This window comes from Jaculus jaculus, chromosome 14, assembly GCF_020740685.1.
Source record: "Jaculus jaculus isolate mJacJac1 chromosome 14, mJacJac1.mat.Y.cur, whole genome shotgun sequence".
NCBI classification, from domain to species: Eukaryota; Metazoa; Chordata; class Mammalia; order Rodentia; family Dipodidae; genus Jaculus; species Jaculus jaculus.
The window spans coordinates 80,061,841-80,073,903 of NC_059115.1; positions in this window are offsets into that span (position 1 = coordinate 80,061,841).

Below are 12,063 nucleotides of genomic sequence, written 5' to 3' on the forward strand. Positions count from 1 at the left end.
GAAAAAAAGATCTTGCTTCTAACCTGTATCAGCATGAAGCTTACATGATTGTGAGTCTTCGTCATTTTCAATAAAGAAGTCAGAACCAATCATCTGGGCATTGTGGCACCACCTGTAATCCCAATACTCTGGGGGATAAGACAGAAGAGCAGCCACCAGCTGGAGGCCCACCTAGGCTGCGTAGTGAGTTCCAGGTCAGCCTGAGCTCCACAATGAAACCGTGACTCATAAAGTCACCACAAGTGTGGGCATGAAGACATGTCACAGCCCAGCTTTTATCAACGGTAGCACCATTGGCATGTTCGTATTGCAATTCTTTGTTATGGCCTTTTCTTTTTCTAAATCAAAAGCATCCCTTATTTGAGACAATCAAAAATGTATCCAGGTATTGCCGAACATTTTCTGCCAGATGGTGCAAAACTCCTCCTGACTGAGTCTGCCTTACAGCTACCAAGGTAACATTTCAGAAGTGTCCACACATTGTCCCCTTTCCTCCCACCCAGGGGCTAGCCAGGCCCTGCCCTGCTCATCTTCCAAGATCAGACAAGATCGTGCACATTCAGGGTGGGACCGCTGTAGACGTGTCTCCTTTTCTCATGTCATTCTGTCATTTTACAAATTCTTGTGAGATAGAAACTGCCATCCTTACTTGAGAGAAAACTGAGGTACAGAGGTGTTAAGCAGTTAGTCTAGTCTCACGCCACTAACAATGTACCAGGGCTACAATGGGTGAGTTTTATTCTACACTCTACACGATTCTCACTTCCAAGTGAAGTAGAGGTGTGAAACAACTCTCTGCTAGGGCAAGTGCAAGAGTCTGGATTTGATGTGATAGTCTACGAGATGAAAAATTCCAGGGTGCGAAGGAAATAACCAGGGAATGATACAATCGTAAGGGAGTCTGAGGTTTCCTTGGGGGCTGAACTTGATTCTTTTGGCAAGGGGAAGCCACTGCAAGGAGAAAGATCCAATCATATATTTTTAAGACCTTCAGTAAACTAAAAAGGAGAGACTAGTAAAAGCAGATAATTTGGTTTTCTATGAAACTAAAACCACCTACATGTCCTAAAATTGTTTTCTTCTTTTCTTTCAAGTTTCTTTCCATCTCTGCCTCAATGATAGCAAGAAAAACAGCAAATCTTAAGTAGCAGGAAATAAAATGACTGCTAGGAGGAGAGGGAAGGACTTTGGGGGATGGAATTGTACATATGCAAGTAGAAGAGCAGATTACAGGGAGGGGAAGGGCCTAAGCGAGGCCAGGGGAAGAGACTATAAAAGAAGGGTGGGGGAGGCTCAATCAAAGTTCAAGATATTCTGAATACAACATATGAAAATCTACTTTCTTGAATAACAGCACATCCAGAAGCCATAGATTGTTACTAGAAAATTTTCAGTGCCAGGGATGGGATACCTTCCAGTGAGTTGTTAGCCAGGGAGGTCCCTGTTGCCTCCAAAACATTATAGGCTATGGCCAAGGCTCTTGGTTTCCCATGAGAAAGAGATTGTAAGACCCTATTGCTGAAGACTTCACATGCCTGAGTGGCCAAGTCACTGAGAAATCAAGCTGGTGTTGAGCAGAAAACCCTCTCCCTGTAACCCAGCCAACTGAAAGCTGGAAAAAGCTGCACTGTATGCAGCTTTATGGAGACAGAAGTCATCAGTGGTGAAAGCAGTGGACACTGGGAGCCTCAAGTTTGGCCAGACAGGCCAAATGACCGAGCGAGTGCAATAGTGGCCTGTCGGCTCTGGGGGAAACCAACTGCTCTCTAATTGGACTGAAGGCCGGTTCTATGGGAGGGAATACATTTTTGCTACTTAAAACCTAGTCAAAAGCCTATGGCAGGGGAGGTCATGAGCCTTAGGGGTATAAGGCCTGCTCTTGTCTGTATAAATGCATATATTATGCTCACCAAATTGCCCTGAAATCACTACACTTAATGTTTATACTCATATGCTAATGCTACTCTCACTTTTGTTTAGAGAAGCTTCTCTTTCCAGATGGTGATGAGCAATAAGATGACCCTAAAGGCAACATAGTGCTGAGAACAAGGGACGGAGGAGTGTCCAGCACTGAAACATTTCACACGCTCCAAGGCTCAGGGTGCATTGCAGAAGAGGTGGAAGAAAAAATGTAAAAGCCAAAGGAAGGGGACCACTGCTTACATACAACTGTCTGGACAGAAATTGGCCTCGATATGCAAGACCTCACAGTGCTTAGCAATACCTACACAAGACCCTCATAATAAGAGAAAAAGGTGACATGCAATTAAAAGAGAGACTAATGGAGAGGGAGGGGATATGACAGAGAGCAGAGTTGTGAAGGGGAAAGCAGGGGAGGGGAGGGAAATACCATGGTTTGTTGTCTGTAAGTATAGAAGTTGTCAATAATATATATATAATGACTGCTCTGGCCAGCATGTGAACTCTTTTAATACTATCTTCTGGTGTGTGTTTACTTTAATTGGATTTAAATAAAAATCCAAGCACAGTCATGTAGAATGCCTGACATAAACAGACATATATCAGAGGGTCAGAAAAGATACACCCTGTCTGCTCCAATCAGAACAGACATAAGCTTTCCCCAACTACATCTTCTTCTCCCCGCCCCGTACCTCCAATGAAGAGCTGCTCCTAACATCTCCAAGAAACCAGCACACATTTGGAACGTCCATTTCCAACAGCTCCTAGGCGTCCCCTGTGAAGGCCTATAGTTTGGATTTATTTCTCTTGGTATCTATATCAAGCATGATAAAAATGCTTTATTCTACTTTTGGCCCTCATTTTGAGCCCATTTCATTATTAATGTAACAAGAAAGCTAAAGTATGTTAGGACTTTGTCCACATTTAGCAGGTTGAAGCGGACATGCACAGCTGCCCATCTTGGTTCTTCTTGTAGGTTTAGTTGCTTGTCTGCTTTTTGAGAAAGCTCTTGGGTGAAAAAATGACCCAGGTGTTGTGGCCTCATGATCTGAACATAAGGGCTTCATGTTCTCATAGTTAAATTGTGACTCTTTAAAACAGTTAACAATATATTATTCCTATTAAAACAAGGCCCTCCAATTTACCTATATTATAGTTGAAGAATGTAACTCAACTTTGAAAAAAAATATAAATATATGCATTGTTTAAAAGATTTGTTATATATACTTATTATATATTGCATGTGTATGTATGATATTTTTGTATCTATGCAAAATCTAAGATCCACAAGTGAGAAAAAAACACATTTGTCTAAGAGTAACTTAATTTGCTTAATATTATAGCTTCTGATTATATCCATATTCCTGTAAATATAATTTCTTAATGATAATAAAATTTCATTATGGGAGGTCTTTCCCTTGTTCACTGTCTTCTTTAGTTTCTTTCTTTTCTTTTCTTTTTTTATGTTTTAAAATTTTGTTGTGGAGATAATTCCCTTTTGAGCTGTTGTGAGTGGGATTCTTTTTCTTTTGATTTAGTCTCAGTATGCTGGTTATTGATAAATAAAAAGGCTACTGATGTTTGTATCTCATTTAAGTGTTTGTGGTTCTAAAAGTTTTCCAGTGCCATCTTTAGGGTCTCTCATGTATAGAATCATATCATCTGTATGTAAAGATAATTTTAACTCCTCCTAACAGATTCATTTCTCTTTGATTCCCTTCTTTTGAATTATTTCTCTAGCTAAGTCTTACACTACACTAACGGAGTGAAGAAAGTGGCACCTTTGTGTTATTTTTTATTTCAATGGAAATGATTTGTGGTTTTTCCCTATTTAGTATAACATTGACTATACATCTATCATATGAAACCTTTATTATGCTGAGATATGTTCCTCCTATTCCTCATTTCTTTAAGACTTTTATAATAAATAGATGCTAGACTTTGTCAAAAGCCTTTTCTACGTGTATTGAGACGGTCATGTGATTTCTGATCTTGAAGTTATATGTGAATTATTACAATTCTTGATTTGCAAATATTGAAATATCCTTTCATCCCTGGAATGAAGCCAACTTGATCATAATGAGTGATTATTGGGATATATTCTTGAACTGAGTTTTCATGGTTTTTTTGAGAATTTTCATGCTTATATTCATCATGGAATAGTCCTATAATTTTCTTATTCTCATATTTTTATCCAGTTTTATTATCTGGGCAATACTTGCTTTGTAAGAAGTCATTAGTTTTCCTTCCCTTTCTACTTTGTGAAATAGCTTAAGGTGCATTGATGTTAATTCCTCTTTAGAGTATTAAAGAATTCAGCAGCTAGCCCATGTGAGTGAGCCTGAGCATTTTTAGTTGGGAGGTGTTTCATTTCTCCTTTGATATTATTGCACATTATATTGTTTACCTCCTCTTGGTTTAATTTTGTTGTGGTTTTTCTTGGATGGTGAGGGGCATTTCAATGAGGTAATAGATGGACTCTGCTTTTCTTTTTCTTTTTTCTTATTTATTTATTTGAGAGTGAGAGAGAGAAAGAGAGAGAGGGTCCTCTAGCCACTATAAATAAATTCCAGATGCATGCACCACGTTGTCCATCTGACTTTATGTGGGTCCTGTGGAATTGAACTTGGGTCATTTGGCTTTGCAGGCAAGTACATTAACCACTATGCAATCTCTCTAGCTTGGATTCTGTTTTGCTATTCAATTTGTTAGTCTGGTTTTATTTTTTTATTTTTTTGTTTTTACTGGAAATTTCATGTATTAATCAAAATTATCACTGAAAAGTGTGAATTAATTCCTGCTGTTCTGCTGTTTTGTAGTGTTTGTTGTTTTCCATTTATTTTACTACTATTGTCCTCAGTTTATTATCTTCTATAGCCTCATGACTATGATTATCTTTCTTTTCAGTGCAAAGGATTCCCTCAACTAAGTTTTCTCTGTAGTGCTGGCTTAGTGCTCATAAATTCCTTCGTTATGTTATTCCTTATGTTTTTATTCCTATTCCAATAATGGTGGGCAGATTACTGGCTGTAGTAATCTGGACAGACAGCATCATTCAGAACGTAGCATCATTCCATGCTTTCCTGGCATTTGGGTTTCTGTTGAGAATTCTGCCTTAATGCTAATGTGTTTGCCTTTTAGCTCACTTACTTCTCCTCTTCTTCAGCTCTCGGTTTTTCCTTCTTCGCTATGCATAATATTTCAACTACAGTATGGCATGTGTAAACTTTCTTCAAGAATCAATGTCAGTTCAGAGCCAGTGTCCAGTAGGCCCCCAGTGGTCTGATTATTTCCCTTTCCCCAGTGTGCCCAGTGTTACCCTAGCAAAAGGCCGCAGGTCCCTCTGAGGAAGGATAGGTATAAGCTTAACATTGAAACTATTGGGGGTTGCGGGGGGGTTCTTCCTTGAGGGGACCCAGCCACCCCTTCAATCAAGGGGCTCAGGATGTATAAAGTGGCTCAAGTGTGGAAACTGATTAAGAGGTCTTGATTCTCTGTTGCTATAATTCAAAGTGGCTTTATGTTCCTTTGCTCTGGAACTTTTCTGCTTATACAGATCAAGAAGAAACTCAGTAGGCTTCTTATCTATTTGACTTCTGGGGACACCATGATTAATCAGCCAGTGCCAAAGGTTATACAAGTCATAACTTTATGTGCATAATTTTGCCTGCACTATCTATTATAAAAAACATGCTCACCTCACCTTTGGCATTTCAGTGCTGCCACTTGGCCCTTGTTACCCCAAGATCCAGTTATGCCCACTGCATCTAAATCACTTAATGCAGCAACTGCAGCTCCCACTGTGAGGTCTTCTTCACATAAAAGACCAATGATGGGGGACTTTAAGTATGCTGGCACTCCCCTCACAAATCTGTTTCCTATAGTCTTAGTGAAGGGCACATCTTCTGGACACTCCCATTGTGGGGCAAAGATGAGTTTACATGGAAATCCACCCCTTTATTCCAAGTTCTCTGAGCTTTTTAATCCCTTCAGCAACATTAAGCCAAGGGATATCAGGCAGCTCGAGCTCATTCACAGTAGGCCATCTTTGGAGTCATACCTCAGCCAACCAAATAAACTCTTGGCACCTCTTCCAGCTGCACAAGCTGCAGTGTTAAATCTAAAAGCTCTGCTTAATAGGCCCATTTCAGTAAATTCAGCCTGATCTAATCTTATGTTCCTTCCTCCATCATCCCACACCCTGAAAACCCATTTCTACACAGATTCCCCATGTTGTTGGACTTGGAGCTACAGAGTCTGATGTTTGTCCTGGTTGTTTTAAATCTTGTATTGGTTGAATATTTCTTTGCTATTCCCAATGCCATGTTTTGCAGTGTAAGTGTTTATTCTGTGGCATTATACTTTTTTTGGGGGGGGGAGATTTTTTTTGTTAATATAACTCAGTTAAAAGACCCTGAATTATGGGGATGTTTGAAAATCATGAGGATTGATAAAATCTATGGGGACTTTCAAAGTTGGACTGAGTGCATTGCATTTTACATCATGGGTGGTTGTCAGTTTATGGGATGTAGGGGCAGAATGTTGTGGTTTGATTCAGGTGTTCCCTATAAACTTGGGTGTTCTGAATGCTAGGTTCCCAGCTGATGGAGATTTGGGAATTAATGCCGTCTGCAGGCAGTGTATTGTTGGGGGCAGGCTTATAAGAACATGGGGGTTTGATTCAGGTGTTCTCTATCAACTTAGGTGTTCTGAATGCTAGGTTTCCAGCTGATGGAGATTTGGGAATTAATTCCATCTGGAGGCAGTGTATTGTTGGGGGCGGGGTTATGGGAATGTGGTGGTTTGATTCAGGTGTCATCCATCAACCTAGGTGTTCTGAATGCTAGGTTCTCAGCTGATGGAAATTTGGGAATTAATGCCTTCTGGAGGCAGTGTATTGTTGGGGGTGGGGTTATGGGAATGTGGTGGTTTGATTCAGGTGTCATCCATCAACTTAGGTGTTCTGAATGCTAGGTTCTTGGCTGATGGAGATTTGGGAATTAATGCCTGCTGGAGGCAGTGTATTGTTGGGGCGGGCTTATGGGTGTTATAGCCAGTGTTCAGCACATTCTCCTGTTCCTGCTGTCCACCTGATGTTGGCCAGAGGGTGATGTCCACCCTCTGCTCATGCCATCATTTTCTTCTGCCATCATGGATCTTTCCCTTGAGTCTGTAAGCCAAAATGAGCATTTTTCCTGCAAGCTGCGCTTCGTCAGCTGATTTCTGCCAGCAGTGTGAACCTGACTACAATTCCCATAGACATTTGAGTCATGTGATCACTTCCTTGGATTCCGCCTCTATACAACAGTCTGCTTATAATTTGATTTTCTCTGTAATTTTCCCACAGGAGTAATCCAGATTGTTTGGCCTATTGGTGATATTGTTTTTTCTTTAAAATCAGCAATTGTCCTATATTAGAGATGTGGAACTCCTGGCACTTAGTCATCATAGTTTAGCCTCCGTTGACGGCAAGGTTTGTAAGATAGTACGTGTGGATATGTCAGGAAGCAAACAAGATTCATTAAAGTTGTAGGTCTGTTAGCTATCTGCAGTTTCAATGGCAATAGCATGCCTGCCACACACGCTTTTTAAAGACCTTTTATATAAATTTCACCTTGCTCTCTGGCTTCAGTTCTTTCCCAGGATCTAACCAATCATCAAGTCCTAAGCACTTTTTCCCCCCCTCTCTTGTTATTCCTAGTGCTGTTTCTAGAATTTGCCTTCACTCCTTTATTTGCAAACTAGGCTAGAAAGTCTTAAACTTCATGGTGAGAAGTGTCTTTATCAGAATTACATGTCTGTGAAATGATGCATTGATACGTCAGTGATCTACTCCAGATCCCTTTTTATCCGAATGTCCTCAGGTTAGACCAAGAGTCTGTTTAATAAAATCCCAAGGTAATTCTGACATGTTGTCACATTGCAGAATCACAATCTAGATGATAGCTCTTAAACTTTGCTAAAATAATATCTCTCCTTAAATTCTCAGTGTTCAGGCTTTACCCTAAAGTAATTAAATCATTTTTACCCCTTTGGATATGAAGACTGAGTGAGAGTGTTTTAAAAATGCTTCAATACATGTTGCATTTCTTGCATGGGGGAGGGCTTGAGAGCCATTGGTTTAGAACTCCAGTTCTTTCAGTGTGATGCTAAACCAGCCGCAGGAGTGTGACCTGGGGACTTGTTAGGAATAGAGGGTTCTCAGATCCCAAAAGCTTCCCGAGTAGTAATTCTAAGAAAGGTAAGAGTCTCTTCAGATGACTCTGATGTCCTGTTGGGGTGGATTATTTCCCAGAACGCCCCTGGGCCGATTGTCTGTGGGGTTCTGTACTCTGCCCATCACCCACAATAAGGTCTCCCTTGTTACCTTTAGCGCAGAGGGACTGAGTGGCTTTCCACTGCACTCAGAAATCCTTGGTTTTCCTGACCTTCTCCATTCAGAGACACCCCCCTTCATCAGACAGGCATTTCACTGACAGAATAGGAAAGCCCTGCTGGCTGACCCCCCAGACAATGGGGTTCCCATTCATTTTTGCTACTTTTTTGATAAAATTCCTGGGGAATGGGAACCATATGCTGAAATATCATCCTTGACACTACTTGGCTCACAGAGGTGAAAATCAATATGTATTTGCAGAGTGAATATTCTGTACGTATCTTTATTTCTCCTTTATTTAATCTTTCATATTCTTTGTATTTAACCTAAAGGCCAATACGCCTGCAACTGTTTCATCTGTTTTAATCATTGAAGCCTGCCAGGTTGCTTATTGTCTCCACACTGAAACATTTGATTAATTAATTTGGCATCAAACGCCTCTTCTGGGGTGGTGGGTGGGGGGAGGGCATCTGTGGAGATGGCCCAAAGATTAAAGGTGCTTGCTTGCAAAGCCTGCTGGTCTAGACTCAGTCCCCCCTAACAACTCACATACAGGTGGATGTGCATTTGTTTGCAGTGGCAAGAGACCTTGGCATGCTCATACACACATGTAAATAAATAGTAACTAAATAAATAAAAGCCCCTTGGGAAAGGACTCCTTGAAGGAAGCATGAAGAAGCTCTTAGGGAATTGATTGTTTTTTATTTCTTAATTTGGCACTGATTAAATTGCTTTATTCTGTGAGGTTTTATTAAAAACTGACAAGGTACACATTTTACTTTAATAAAAAGTTACATAAAGACTTTTAAAGCAATGCTCCAGTTTCTCAATTTCTAATCTAATGGCAGGTTTTTGAGCTTTTGTAAGATGCTGTGGGCAGGGATGTTTGCTTTTGTATTATGCCATTTTTGTCCTCATAATACTGTAAAGTAGGGACTGGCGTTATTTTTAATTTCTTAACCCATGAGGAAACTGAGGGTCATAGGAATAAGGACCTGCTTCAGTTTACATGTGTGCTTAGCATAAGGATGAGAGTCCAACATTCATGTCTACAAGTGTAATGGTCTTAATCTCGACCACAACCCTCTAAGAGAAATCTTGATTTGCAAGCACTAGTCAAAATCAACAATAATTTTAATTTGCACCATCTCATCATAATGAAACCACTGAATTACCTTCTAAATTTTCATACTGAATGACGCATAAAACCAGTTCAAAGTATTGAAGAACTAATGGGCATATGAAAGTGCGGCAGAGGCCGTGGGTCCCTGTCAGTTTCTGGTGTGATGGCACCTCTGCTGCCAGGCATCGTGGCCGAGACTGAGAGTGCCAGGATTGTGAGGAAGGCCATCTAGAGACGACCATGTAACAGAAAGAATTTGCACACAGGAATGGCTGCAGCCTGCAGAGTATTGGTTTGGGATAAGTTGGATCTAACGCAACAGTGTGCACATGGGTGAGCACACCTTTGTTGGAAGGAGAACCAAGTTTTTTTTTTTTTGTTTTTTTTCCTCAAGAAAAAGTCTGCTTTGCAATTGGCCATCTTAACATGCATTTTGTTGAGAATTCACCCTAATTTTGTTTACTAATTTCTTCAGGTCTCCTGATCGTTCTATGAACTCTCTTGGCTTCTTGCTCTTATAAAAATTCCAAAAATTGGACGTTAAATACAGAAAGCTAGGTAAGTTGAAAGACACTGCCTCCTGTGAGTGTGAGGAAACAGGAGGGGGACGTTGGCCAGGAAGAGCAGCGTCCAGGGAATGTCTCCTCTCCCCCATCACACCCCAAATTCCGTACATGTGGTATTGCCATGGCCGAACAAGCGCTGTTTATGCAGTAAAATAAAAGCATTTAAGTAGTGCAAGTAGGCCTCAGGCCTGGGCGGTGAAGCCAATTTCATTCCTACTTTTGAGTGAACGTAAGGAAAATTCAGAACTTAATGTTGGAGAACTCTGCCATCTTGAAGCTCCCGCTCAGTACACAGGCCACAGTTTTGGAGTGCTTGGAGAAACCCCGGCGTGGCTGTACGCCACCCACATCTAGCTGCCAACTACAAATCAGGGTAAATAAAGCAAGAGTAATTCAATAAGTGATTCACCTGAGGAAGCAGACCAGGGAGTCTCTTATCTAAACTCATTCTCCTTTTCCACTTTCTAAGAAAAGTCTTGATTTTATTCACCTACGTACCTGACCTCTATTGGTTATTTACCTCGCACTGTGCAACAGAAATCTATGCAATTATACACGTAGGTTAAAATCTTCTATTGGTCACATTAAAAGAAGACTAAATACAATCATGTAAAATTAATCTTAATGTACTTTATTTAATTTATCTAAATTATCTCATCAGCATATGTAGGGAAGTTATTAATAAGCTATGTCACGTGCTCATTCGTTTGTTCATTCATTTACTGGGTGGGACAATGCTCCATTGCAAAGTCTGGTCTTGAGCTCACCGCTCAAAGTCCCGCCTTTCTGAGTGCTGTAAGAAGAACCAGCCTGTGGATGGCACCTGCATGAAAATCAGCAGAGGAGAATGATGGGCACTGGGCACACTGCGGAGCTGCGCATAAGCTTGGAGGTGGCCTGACTCTGCGCTTTCTACTTAGTGAGACAAGAAATTTCCAAATTTGTAAGCTGTTTTACGTTACTTGTAGCCCAAAGAACCCTCTTAACTATGGCAATTTGCAAAGCGATATGAGGCCATTGTTTGGGCTTCATGAACAGCTCCATTGGGAGGCACAGTGATGGGTTCTCATAGCATTTGAAGGGTAAAAACATCTGGAAAGCACTTGAATGCACTGCATTAAGTGAAAGTCATCAAGTGCACCGAGTCGCCATATGTTTAGTGAGACTCACCTGTGAGGCTCACATGCTCACTCTCTGTTCCGAGTCAGGCCTGTGCGGAAAGGGATGAGAAAGCCTTGGTGGGGGAGGGAAACCCGTCCCAGAGTTCCAAGAATACTTATCTTTGCAAAATCCACTGCCGAGTTATGAAGATAAAGGGGAAGCTGGTCAGCCAAACGAAAGCCAGCGCTTCTCACCAGAGACCCTCCAAAGGCGGCTCTGCTGTGCCTCAGCTCTCCGTGAACACGCACTTCAATTACCATTAGCATGTTCTCCAGGAAGTCCGTTGTTAAATGGCCTGGCATATTTTCATGTTTGCAAATGACAAAACTTACAGCTTTGGAGGATAATGAGTCTTTTTTAATGATAAGATATTCCCCCTTTATCCCCATTACTGCTAGGTAGCTGGAGACTTAGGTACTTACTGGGCTCCAGGGACCCAGTGTGGGCACTGTCAAAGGAGGGTACCAATTAGCAGGTTTGGTTTCACAAAGAAGCAAGAGTGCCCTGAGGTTACAAAAAAAAAAAAAGAAAGAAAGAAAGGAAAAAAAAAAAAAAAAAACCTGCCTTAGAAGGAACACCACCTTTGGACTTTAATAGCATTTATTGATAATCATTAAAAGCCAGCAAAGGATTTTGATTCTCACAATTACATTACTCCTACTGCTCAGTTAAAAAATAGATATTTTCTGTTATAAAAGTGACGATATAAAAGCAAATTCACCACCTACATAAAAAAAGTGACCCCTTTCTACTACTTAAAATGGTGCTTTTACTGCTTCCAAATTTTGCCTCAGGTTACTGAGGACCTCTAGAGATAAACGTCTGATGATTTTGCATAAGGCTCCTGATGGGTGTTTCCAGGATCATCACCTGGGGCTCCTCAGTGAACAGCCGCTGTCTCAAAGTTGTTGAATAAT